The sequence below is a fragment of the Chionomys nivalis genome, chromosome 5 (assembly GCF_950005125.1).
Source record: "Chionomys nivalis chromosome 5, mChiNiv1.1, whole genome shotgun sequence".
Classification (NCBI taxonomy): domain Eukaryota; kingdom Metazoa; phylum Chordata; class Mammalia; order Rodentia; family Cricetidae; genus Chionomys; species Chionomys nivalis.
Genome location: NC_080090.1, coordinates 97,370,858 through 97,381,937, shown reverse-complemented (window position 1 = coordinate 97,381,937; position 11,080 = coordinate 97,370,858). Strand labels below are relative to the sequence as shown.

The 11,080-nt window shown below is 42.4% G+C and overlaps 1 pseudogene; it reads left to right on the top strand.

Moving 5' to 3' along the window:
- The first annotated feature begins 1,787 nt into the window (after positions 1-1,787).
- LOC130874560 (fructose-bisphosphate aldolase A-like) lies at positions 1,788-3,107 on the top strand (annotated as a pseudogene).
- The last annotated feature ends 7,973 nt before the right edge of the window (positions 3,108-11,080 follow it).

The window sequence follows — 11,080 nt, the reverse complement described above, 5'->3', positions numbered from 1 at the left end:
TTACTCCAGCCTACCCTGCCTGATTAAGTATTCTATTTTTTTTTCCTGGTCCAATTTGATATCTGGAGCCATGATAAAACACTCTGACTTAAAAGCAACACTGGGGAGGGAAGAATTTAGTTGGCTTCCACTTCCAGGTCTCAATCTATTATTTGGGAAGTAGGGAATTCAAGAATGAACTTGGATCAGAAACCATGGAAGAATGCTACATTCTGACTTTCTGGCTCATATTTAGCTATCTTTTAACATAGTTCAGGTTTGCCCTTCCAGAATGGTAGATTGAGCTATCTCATACCAATTTGTAATACCAATTTGTAGGCAGTCCCCTACAAACACAACCACAGTCTGATCTGGACCGTCCCTTAACTGAGACTCATCGTTCAGGTGACACGAGGCCCTGTCAAGTTGACAGCTAAACCTAGATAAGTCACAAACCTTCTTCAGCCTCTCAAGTGCTCTATGTAGAGCCTTGCACGCCATGATGAATAACTATTAAGGGAAGAACTCAGCTCCAATGGTGCCACGTTTAGAGCAAAGGACTTGGGGTAGAAGAATGTCAGAGAAGGATATGCTGTTGCTCTATACATCAGCCCTGACTTCACAATGAAGACTCATCACTAGCCTAACACCATCCATGTCTCTAAAGTAATCGTACATTTTAAATTATTTTTTCTCTGAGCCACTTTATTTTGGGTGTGTACGCATTTGGGTATGTGATGGGGGTGCATATATGTGTTTATGTGTATTTGGAGGCCAGAGGTCAATCTCAGTTTTCCTTCTTCAGAGGCCATCCACTGTTTTTGGAGATAGGGTCACTTATTGGCTTGGAACATTGCCAAGAAGGCTAATCAGGTTAACCAGCAAGGCCTAGGGACCCGACTATCTACACCTCCCCAGCACTGAGATTACAAACACTTGCTTTCATGCCTGACTTTTTAATCTAAGGTTGGGGATTGACTTCAGTTCCTTATGCTTGCAAGGCAAACACTTTACCACCAAGATATCCACAAAGGCTTTGAATACTCTCTTCTTCCATTTCTTTGGATTCCAGGAGTAATAATTTTTCATGGTAGGATCAGTTATCACACCAGTTATCCAGTGGATTAAGTGACGCATGGCTTCCCACACTAAAGCCTAATCACAGCCAGCTACATACCCCACGCCTTGTCTTTGCTCTGCTCTTTACAAAAATCTCAAAATTTCTGTCAGTCCCTAAAAGACAGGGCTGGAGTCACTGAGCCTTTTTACATTTTCTTCATGTGGCCACCCTGATGGCCACCCTGTTCTCCTTTTCTGCCCTGCACTACTGTTCGGTCTCTGGTTGACAGATGCCTGAGCCCAGTCCTTTGAAATTCTTTCTTTTTAAAATATTTTAGTTGTGTGTGCATGTGTATCTGCATGTGTGCGTGTGTGTGCACGTGCACATGCCTGTAAAAACCAGAAGAGAGTTCTGAATTCCCTATAGTTTGAGTCCCAGGTGTTATGAACCATTGGCTGGGTATGTTGAGAACCAAACTAAGGAACTTTGCAAGAACAGTAAATGCTCTTTACCACTAAGTCCTTTACCACTCTCCAGCTCCTCCTGGAACTCTTGAATTGGGATTTTTGTCCCTAAAATTTCAGTATCCAAAATATAACCAAGAATTTTGGAGGAGCAAGTGTAAAGCAAAAATTTAAAGTTACTCCCCCTTCCCCCCTCAGCTCAATAGGCTGCATTCTTTTGGAACGCACGCAGATCGGGGTTCTGGTGACTTTATCCGCGTTCGGTCCTCTGACCTTTTGCTCACCCACCGCCATAGCCGGCAGACTCACCCCCTCCTGTGTCAGGAACGTGCTGCCACTGGCACCATGCCCTACCCATACCCAGCACTAACCCCGGAGCAGAAGAAGGAGCTGTCTGACATCGCTCACCGAATTGTGGCTCCGGGCAAGGGCATCCTTGCTGCAGATGAGTCCACTGGAAGCATTGCTAAGCGGCTGCAGTCCATTGGCACTGAGAACACCGAAGAGAACAGGCGCTTCTACCGCCAGCTGCTGCTAACTGCTGATGACCGTGTGAACCCCTGCATTGGGAGGGGGGGTGATCCTCTTCCACGAAACACTACCAGAAGGCAGATGATGGACGTCCCTTCCCCCAAGTTATCAAGTCCAAGGGCGGTGTTGTGGGTATTAAGGTAGATAAAGGCGTGGTACCCCTGGCAGGAACCAATGGTGAGACCACCACCCAAGGGCTGGATGAGCTGTCAGAACGCTGTGCCCAGTATAAGAAGGATGGAGCTGACTTTGCCAAATGGCGCTGTGTGCTCAAGATTGGGGAGCATACTCCTTCAGCCCTTGCCATCATGGAAAATGCCAATGTTCTGGCCCGTTATGCCAGCATCTGCCAGCAGAATGGCATTGTACCCATTGTGGAGCCTGAAATCCTTCCTGATGGAGACCATGACCTAAAGCGCTGCCAGTATGTAACTGAGAAGGTACTGGCTGCTGTGTACAAGGCTCTGAGTGACCACCATGTCTATCTGGAAGGCACACTGCTGAAGCCCAACATGGTCACCCCAGGCCATGCTTGTACCCTGAAGTATTCCAATGAGGAGATTGCCAAGGCAACTGTCACAGCCCTGCGTCGCACAGTGCCCCCTGCTGTCACTGGAGTCACTTTCCTGTCTGGAGGGCAGAGCGAGGAAGAGGCGTCCATCAACCTCAATGCCATCAACAAGTGCCCACTGCTGAAGCCATGGGCCTTGACTTTCTCTTATGGCCGGGCCCTGCAGGCCTCTGCTCTGAAGGCCTGGGGCGGGAAGAAGGAGAACCTGAAGGCTGCCCAGGAGGAATACATCAAGCGATCCCTGGCCAACAGCCTTGCTTGTCAAGGAAAGTACACCCCAAGTGGTCAGTCTGGAGCCGCAGCCAGCGAATCTCTCTTCATCTCTAACCATGCCTACTAAGCAGAGGTAATCTAAGGCTGCCCCATCAATACTCCAGGCCCCCGCCTACCCACTTGCTTTTGAAGAGAGGGCCTTCAGGCTTTCCCATCCATCACTCTTGCTGCCCTTGTGACTGGTGTGGTGTTGTCTGTGAATGCTAATTCTGCCATCCCTTCCAGCCCACTGCCAATAAACAACTATTTAAGGGTGAAAAAAAAAATTTAAAGTTACTAAAAAAATGTGAAAAAAAATGAAGTTTTAGCTATTAGTGCTCTACATAGCAAATCCCAAACTGTATGACTCTGAAGACAGGCTCCCAGAGTGGGGCATATTGTATGTACATGTTTATATATGTATGTATGTGTTTATGTATATATGTATGCATGTATATGTGTATGTATATATGTGTGTATTCATGTATTATGTATTTAAATATTATGCATGTATTTATATGAGTATGCATATATGTATGCACACATGTATATGTGATGTGTATGTATTATATGTATGTGTATAGATATGTGTTTATACGCATATGTATGTATGTATATATGTATGTATGTATGTATGTATCTATCTATCTATCTATCTATCTATCTATCTATCTACTCTATCTCCTCTTTTTTCTATGCTCATTCTTTTCTTCTCAGTGTCTCTAATTCTCTAAGAATCTTCTCTGAATCTCTGATTCTTTCTAGTCTGTCCCTGGCTTGCTTGTCTCTCTTGATTGAATAGGGAACCATTCCCCAGTTTCAGCTCCCTCACCTGCTCCACAGATACATTTAGTAAGGTTATAGCTAAAACATATAGTTGTGACTCAAAAGTAGAAAAAAAAGCACAAAACAAAAGGAAATTCTTGGGTACAAATCTAATAATATCTGAGACATTTCTTTTTTTTTTAAAATATTTATTTATTAAGTATACAATATTCTGTCTGTGTGTATGCCTGCAGGCCAGAAGAGGGCACCAGACCCCTCTACAGATGGTTGTGAGCCACCATGTGGTTGCTGGGAATTGAACTCAGGACCTTTGGAAGAGCAGGCAATGCTCTTAACTTCTGAGCCATCTCTCCAGCCCCCTATCTGAGACATTTCTATGCTGAAAAGTACAAAAGACAGGGGATTATCAATGAAGATATAAATAAGGAGAAATATACTGTGTATGTATAGTGAAAAATACAATATATTTGAGATGCAAGCTCTCACAAACTGATTCAATGCTATTTCAATTAAAACCCATTATAATTGTTCCTGATATTAGTAAGATATTTTAAAAATTCATATGAAAAGAGAAAGAGCCATTGATAATTAAAGTGATATTGAGAAGAAATAAAATTAGAAGACATATAACCTTGAGTCTAAGACTGAGGGAGCTTTCTACTGTAATATAACTGCAGGACTCAAGACAGGGAAGTAGGGTAGAAAGACTGGACAGACACAAAAATGAACTGAATAGAAGGTGCAGAAATAGACACTTAGAAATAGGGTCACATTGATTTTTGACAAAGGTTTAAAGGAAATTCGAGGGAGAAAGGTTTTTTTTTTCTTTTTTCCCTTCCCAGGAAATTATATTAGAACAACTAGGGAAGCAGATATAGAGAAAAAGCCCTAAGGCTATAATTCAGACCTGTGCAAAATTAATTCAAGATGGATTATAAGTATAAATGAAAGTATAAAACTGTAAAACCGTTTGAATAAAACATAAGAGAAAAATCTTTGTGAACTTAGGTTAGGGAAGGCGTTCTGAGATAAAAACATCAAAATTATAACTCATAAAATAAAAACTGATAATTCTGGCATCATTAAAGTAACACATTCTTGCTTGGCAAAGGGACTTGTTAAGGGTAAGAGACATAAGTTACTTAGAAAGTAAAGGTAATATATGTTCTTTTTGTTTGCTTAGTGAAATAATTTATAGGAGGAATGTGCGTGCATATGTGTGTGTGTGTGGCATGTGTGTACATATATGTGTGTAGCTATACTAGAATGAGCACATGCATATGGAAACCAGAGGTCAACCTTGAGTATCTTTCTCTCTTTCTCTCTACTCTTTTTGTTGAAATAGAGTCTTTTACTGACTCCTGGATTTCCCAATTCAGCTAGACCAGCTGCTAGAGAGTTCCTAGGATCCACCTGTCCCTGCCTCCCAGCACTGGTGTTTCAGCTGTGTGCTACTGTGCCTGGCTCTTGTGTGGGCATTGAGGATCTGAATTCATCTTCTCAAGCTTGCACAGGAAGCACTCCATCAGTAAAGGAGCCAACTCCCCAACCTCACTCTACTGTTTGAGGCAGTGTCTCTCATGAACCCCAAGCTCATGCATTTGGCTAGAATACCTGGATAGTGACCCCTGAGATCCTTTGGGCTCTGTCCTCTTAACACTCATATTACAGGCTTGTGCTGTGACCTGACCTTTTTGTAGGTTTTAAGGAGTGAAATCAAGTCCTCATGTTTGTATGACAAGCATAGTAACCATTGAGCCATCTCCTCCGCTCTGATAAGATGTTTTGAAATGTTAGCACTTAAAAATCAAATCAAATCAAACACAAATCTACATGTTGTTGGATAGATACAATTTAAAGTACAAAATAACAATTAAAACTCAGAAAGTGATTCAAAGAATATACCCAAGAATGAGAGACAGGTCAAATGAGTTAGGCACGTTCCATTTAAGCCAGTGTTTTATACTCACTGAGAATAGCATTCTGGAAATACACTCATTACTATGGCTAGATGATTAACATATATGGTTAAATGAAAAAAGGCAATTATAAAAACAAACACACTAAATCATATTTCCTTGCTTTAAGAAGAAGGTTAGCATTAGCATACGGGGGCGTGTCAGAAAAACAAATTACCTAGCTCTCTAGGACTTCTGCATCCTGGGATTTGAAGTATGTAGATGTTTTCTTAATTGTGTTTTGTTCCATGTTCAATTCTTTGTACTTGAGTTATCTTATCACAAAGAAGCTTAAAGTAGTGTATACATTTTAGGAAGTTTCTATGGCATAGACTTCCATATGGTTTTTCAAGAGGATTTTAGTAATAGTTATCTCTCCCATTACTCCCTTCTTTACTCCTAACTAGATACCACATGCTATCCAGAAGAAACTTTCCAGTACTAGGAACTGGTTACCTCTTTTTGAATTGTTAGCTTGTGGGTTGCCATAGATTCCCGTGCATTACAGGCTATCACTAATACTCTTGGTTACCTTTCAGAAACTTACTGGAAGACCATATTGCTAAAGACACTATATAATCAAATCACAGAATATGGAAAATCAATCCCATGCTCACCTGGAATCTTCATCCACACTGACCAACTTTTATAAAGTTAGAAGATGCTATACACACTACTGGAGAAGACCTATCATCAAGGCCAGTCATCTCTGAGCTCTTGGAGCTACAATAATGATTGTTCTGACAAGATACACCCACTGGCACAATAGTGGAACAATTGTTATGGGATTAACCAACTGACCTTGATCAACAGACTGTTCTTCAGTGACATGTTCCTGAGAAAGGATCAGCAGAAAATAAAGAAGATAGGAAACCCAGGGTCAGGAGGTCTTGTCCAAGCTATGCCTTATACCAAGGAAGCTTATTAAGAAATACAGCATCTTTTAAACTCTTGGGCAACTAAGGAGAGGGAACCTGAAATGACCCTATCCTATACTGATGAATTTCTTGCATATCACCTTAGAACCTTCATCTGGCGATGGATCGAGGTAGAGACAGATTCTCAATTTGGAGCAACGGTCTGAGCTCTTAAGGTCCAAATGAGGAGCAGAAGGAGGGAGAACAAGAGCAAAAAATCAGGACCACGAGGGATGCACCCACCCACTGTGACAGTGGAACTGATTTATTAGGAGCCCACCAAGGCCAGCTGGTCTGGGACTGAATAAGCATGGGTTGATTCCGGACTCTCTGAGCATGGCGGTCAATGAAGACTGATGAGAAGCCAAGGACAATGGCACTAGGTTTCAATCCTAATACATGAACTGGCTTTGTGGGAGCTTAGCCTGTTTAGAAGCTCACCTTCCTGGACGTAGATAGAAGACCTTCGTCTTCCCGCAGGGCAGAGAATTTGGACTGCTCTTCAGTATCGAGAGGGAGGGGGAATGGTGTGGGGGGAGGAGAAGAGGAGTGGGGATAGGGGGAGGGGAGTGGGGGGAGGGGGCAATATTTGGGAGGAGGGGAGGGAAATGGGAAACGGGGAGCAGGTGGAAATTTTAATTAAAAAAGAATAAAAAAATAAATAAGAGAAAAAAAAAAAAAAAAAAAAAAAAAAAAAAAAGAAATACAGCATCTTTTAAACTCTTTATTTGGAACAAGGAAGTCAGGACCATGAGGGGTGCACCCAACCACTGAGACAGTGGGGCTGATCTATTGGGAGCTCACCAAGGCCAGCTGGACTGCTACTGAAAAAACATGAGTTAAAACCGGACTCTCTGAATGTGGCGGACAATGAGAGCTGACGAGAGGCCAAGGAGAATGGCACGGGAACCTTCATCTGGCGATGGATCGAGAGAGAGACAGAGACCCAATTTGGAGCAACGGTCTGAGCTCTTAAGGTCCAAATGAGGAGCAGAAGGAGGGAGAACATGAGCAAGGAAATCAGGACCACGAGGCGTGCACCCACCCACTGTGACAGTGGAACTGATCTATTGGGAGCTCTCCAAGGCCAGCTGGACTGGGACTGAATAAGCATGGGTTGAAACTGAACTCTCTGAACATGGCGGACAATGAAGGCTGATGAGAAGCCAAGGACAATGGCACTAGGTTTCGATCCTAATGCATGAACTGGCTTTGTGGGAGCTTAGCCTGTTTGGATGCTCACCTTCCTGGACCTAGTTAGAAGTGGGAGGACCTTGGTCTTCCCGCAGGGCAGGGAATTTGGACTGCTCTTCAGTATTGAGAGGGAGGGGGAATGGAGTGGGGGGAGGAGAAGAGGAGTGGGGATAGGGGGAGGGGAGCGGGGGGAGGGGGCAATATGTGGGAGGAGGAGGAGGGAAATGGGAAACGGGGAGCAGTTGGAAATTCTAATTAAAAAAGAATAAAAAAAATGAGAAAAAAAACCTCTTTATTTGGAGAGACTGGGACAGAGTCAGTGGGAAGACAATTGTAATAACAAGTAATGATGGCAGACAAACAGAGGTACCTTAGACACAGTATAACCACAGCCCAGGGCAAGAACTGAGATATCAGAAACTACAATCATAACTTTTTTGAGACGTTGACCCTATCCCCAGAATGGAGATCTTTTTCTTATTTTTTTTTTAAAGTGTGTTTGTTAGTCTGCTCTTGCTTTGATAGAATGCTCTGACAGAAAAAACAACTTAGAGAAGAAATGTTTCATTAATAAAAATTGAAAGAGCCAGAGGGCACTGTCTGTGGTGATGGGGAGTTGCAGCAGGCCTGTGACGTTGGCCTCATGGTCAGGAAATAAACTGATCACTTTTCATTCCATTGACAATCAGGAAGTAGAGAGTAAGAACAGAAGTGTGACCAGGCTAAAAATTCTCAAAACCTGGACTGGAGAGACGTCTTGGCTGTTCAGAGTACACATTACTCTAAGAGAATATTTGAGTTCATCAGTTAGCTACCACTCCAGGCAGCCCAGAACAGACTGTAAGTCCAGCTCTAGGGGATGTGATGCCTCTGACCTCAAGGGACATGGCCACTGACATGTTCAAACCTACATGCTGACTCCCCCCATCCAGACAAAGTTGAGAATAATACAATAAAATCTTTAAAAAACAAAAATAAGTAGTCAGCTCTGAAAACATGAACATACAAGGAACACTAACTGGGTGGGGCCAGCAGGCTATTTCTGCACACATATATGTTAGCAGTGCCCACACACTAAAATATTTGCAAAAACAAATGACAAACACCATTATTAGTAAAACATTAATAAAAACACCAGAACCAAAGTTCCCCCAAAGCCAGCCTTATATCATATGGAATTTTCAGTCTTGATGCTCAGTGTTGTGAAGAATCAAGTTTATGTCTGAGGGCTTGTCATAGAGCCAAAGTCTCAACCTCACTGGACCTACTGGGCAGAAATGCATGTGGGGAACATTGTAGTAGATTCATTTGGTCATTAAACAATTTCATACCAATTAACAATAACATGTTGTGTTTTCCTAGTCAGCTGAGATGCATTAGGAGTGCCAGTCATTTGTGAAAATGGAGGCATTTAGTAAGGACATGGGACTGGTATACGGAGGTGGAATGCCCAGGACTACTTGTTTCAACTGCAAATATAAGTAAAAGGTAGTGAATGTGACATTGTTTAATATGACCATCAAATACACCCATACATACCCAAAATATCTGGAAAAAGAAACAATCATCATTAGCTTATGAAGTATTTCAGAAGACAATGATAGTTTAAGCCTGTAACCCCAGCATTTGAATCCTCCTGAGGCAGTAGGGTCACTGTAGGTTCAATGCCAGCTTGTGTTACAGCATGGCTTTCAGGGGAGTCTGGACTACATAGTAAGACATTGTCTCAAATATATGAATAAATAGATGCCTATCCAAGGAGATTCATTCTGGAAGATGGAAAAGTATGAAATACTAGGGACTATCTCCTTACATAGACAATTACTCAGTTTGAGCTGTGTCACTCACATAACAAGCAGACATAGAGGCACACTGTTTATTGATTTGCTACCCCTGTCTTTCTCGGCTACCTTTCTTATACAGCCCAGACCTACCAGCCCAGGGATAACACTGTCATGGTGGCATGGGCTCTCCTTTATCAATTAGTAATCAAAAAGTGCTGCGCACACATGCACGTGGGCCAGTCTAATAGGGGGAGTAGATTCCTTGTTTTCCTAAGTGACTTAGGTTTCAGTAAAGATGACAACAGGTGCTAACTATGATGCCTTTGTTAGGGTTTCTATTGTTGTGAAAAGACACAATGACCACACAACTCTTACAAAGAAAGTAATTTCTTTGGATGGCTTAGAGTTTCAGAGATTTAGTCTATTATCATTATGGTGGGACATGGTGGTATGCAGGCAGACAATGTGCTGGAGCTGAGAGTTTTTTTATATTTTGATAATGCAGGCAACAGGAAGTGAACTGTATCATTGGGAATGTCTTGAACATGAAACCCCAAAAGACCACCTCCACAGTGACACACTTCCTCCAACAAGACCATGTCTATTCCAATAAGGGCACAACTAGTAATACAACTCCCTTCAGGGGTCACCTTATTTCAATGCACCCTATTCCATACCCTGTTCCTCAAAGGCTCATAGCCATATTGTAAAGCAAAAATGTATTCTGTCCAGCTTCAAAAGTCCCCATAGTCCATAGCAATCTCAAACTTATTTAAAAGTCCAAAGTTCAAAATCTCTTCTGAGATTTGCACAATCTCTTAAGTGTAATTCCCTGTAACATCAAAATAAAAAAGCAGATCACATACTATCAACATACAATGGCACAAGACATACATTACTGTTCCAAAACCCAGGGAAGGGAGCATAGTGAGGAAATACTGGACCAAAACAAGACTAAAAACCAGTTGGGCAAACTATAAAATCTGCATTTCCTTGGCTGATGTCAAAGTACTCTTCAGATCTCCAATTCCTTTCAGCTTTTCAGTGATTGAAACACACTTCTTTCTCTTGGGCTTGTTCCAATCCCTGTTAACAGCTTTCTTCAGTAGGTATCCCATGGCTCTGGCATCTTCAATATTTTGGGGTTTTGGGGTCTCCAAGGAAATCCAGGCCTCAGCTTCAGAGCTTCATGCAATAGCTTCTCTAGGCCTTCATCCAGGGATACTGCTGACACATACCTGGCCTCAGCAACTTTCCTTAGTCGTTCCGTAGCTCATTTCTTTTGTCCTTAACTATTAAACCAGAACCAGATGGTTGAAGTCACCAAGTTCTGCTGCTTTCTGGGGTTGGAACATGGTCCCTTTGTTCAATTGTAGCTTCACCAGCTTTCTGTTTTCAACAGTTGCTTTCACTGCCTTAAACTTGCCTGTCCTGAAACTTGCTCTGTAGATGAGGCTGGCCTCAAATTCAGAGATCTAGCAGCCTCTCCCTCCCCTGGGATTAAAGACATGCACCACTACCAGGCTCTAAGCTTTTATTTAATCCCTTTTCATAAATTGGAAATTTAGCTGGGTGTGATGTAGC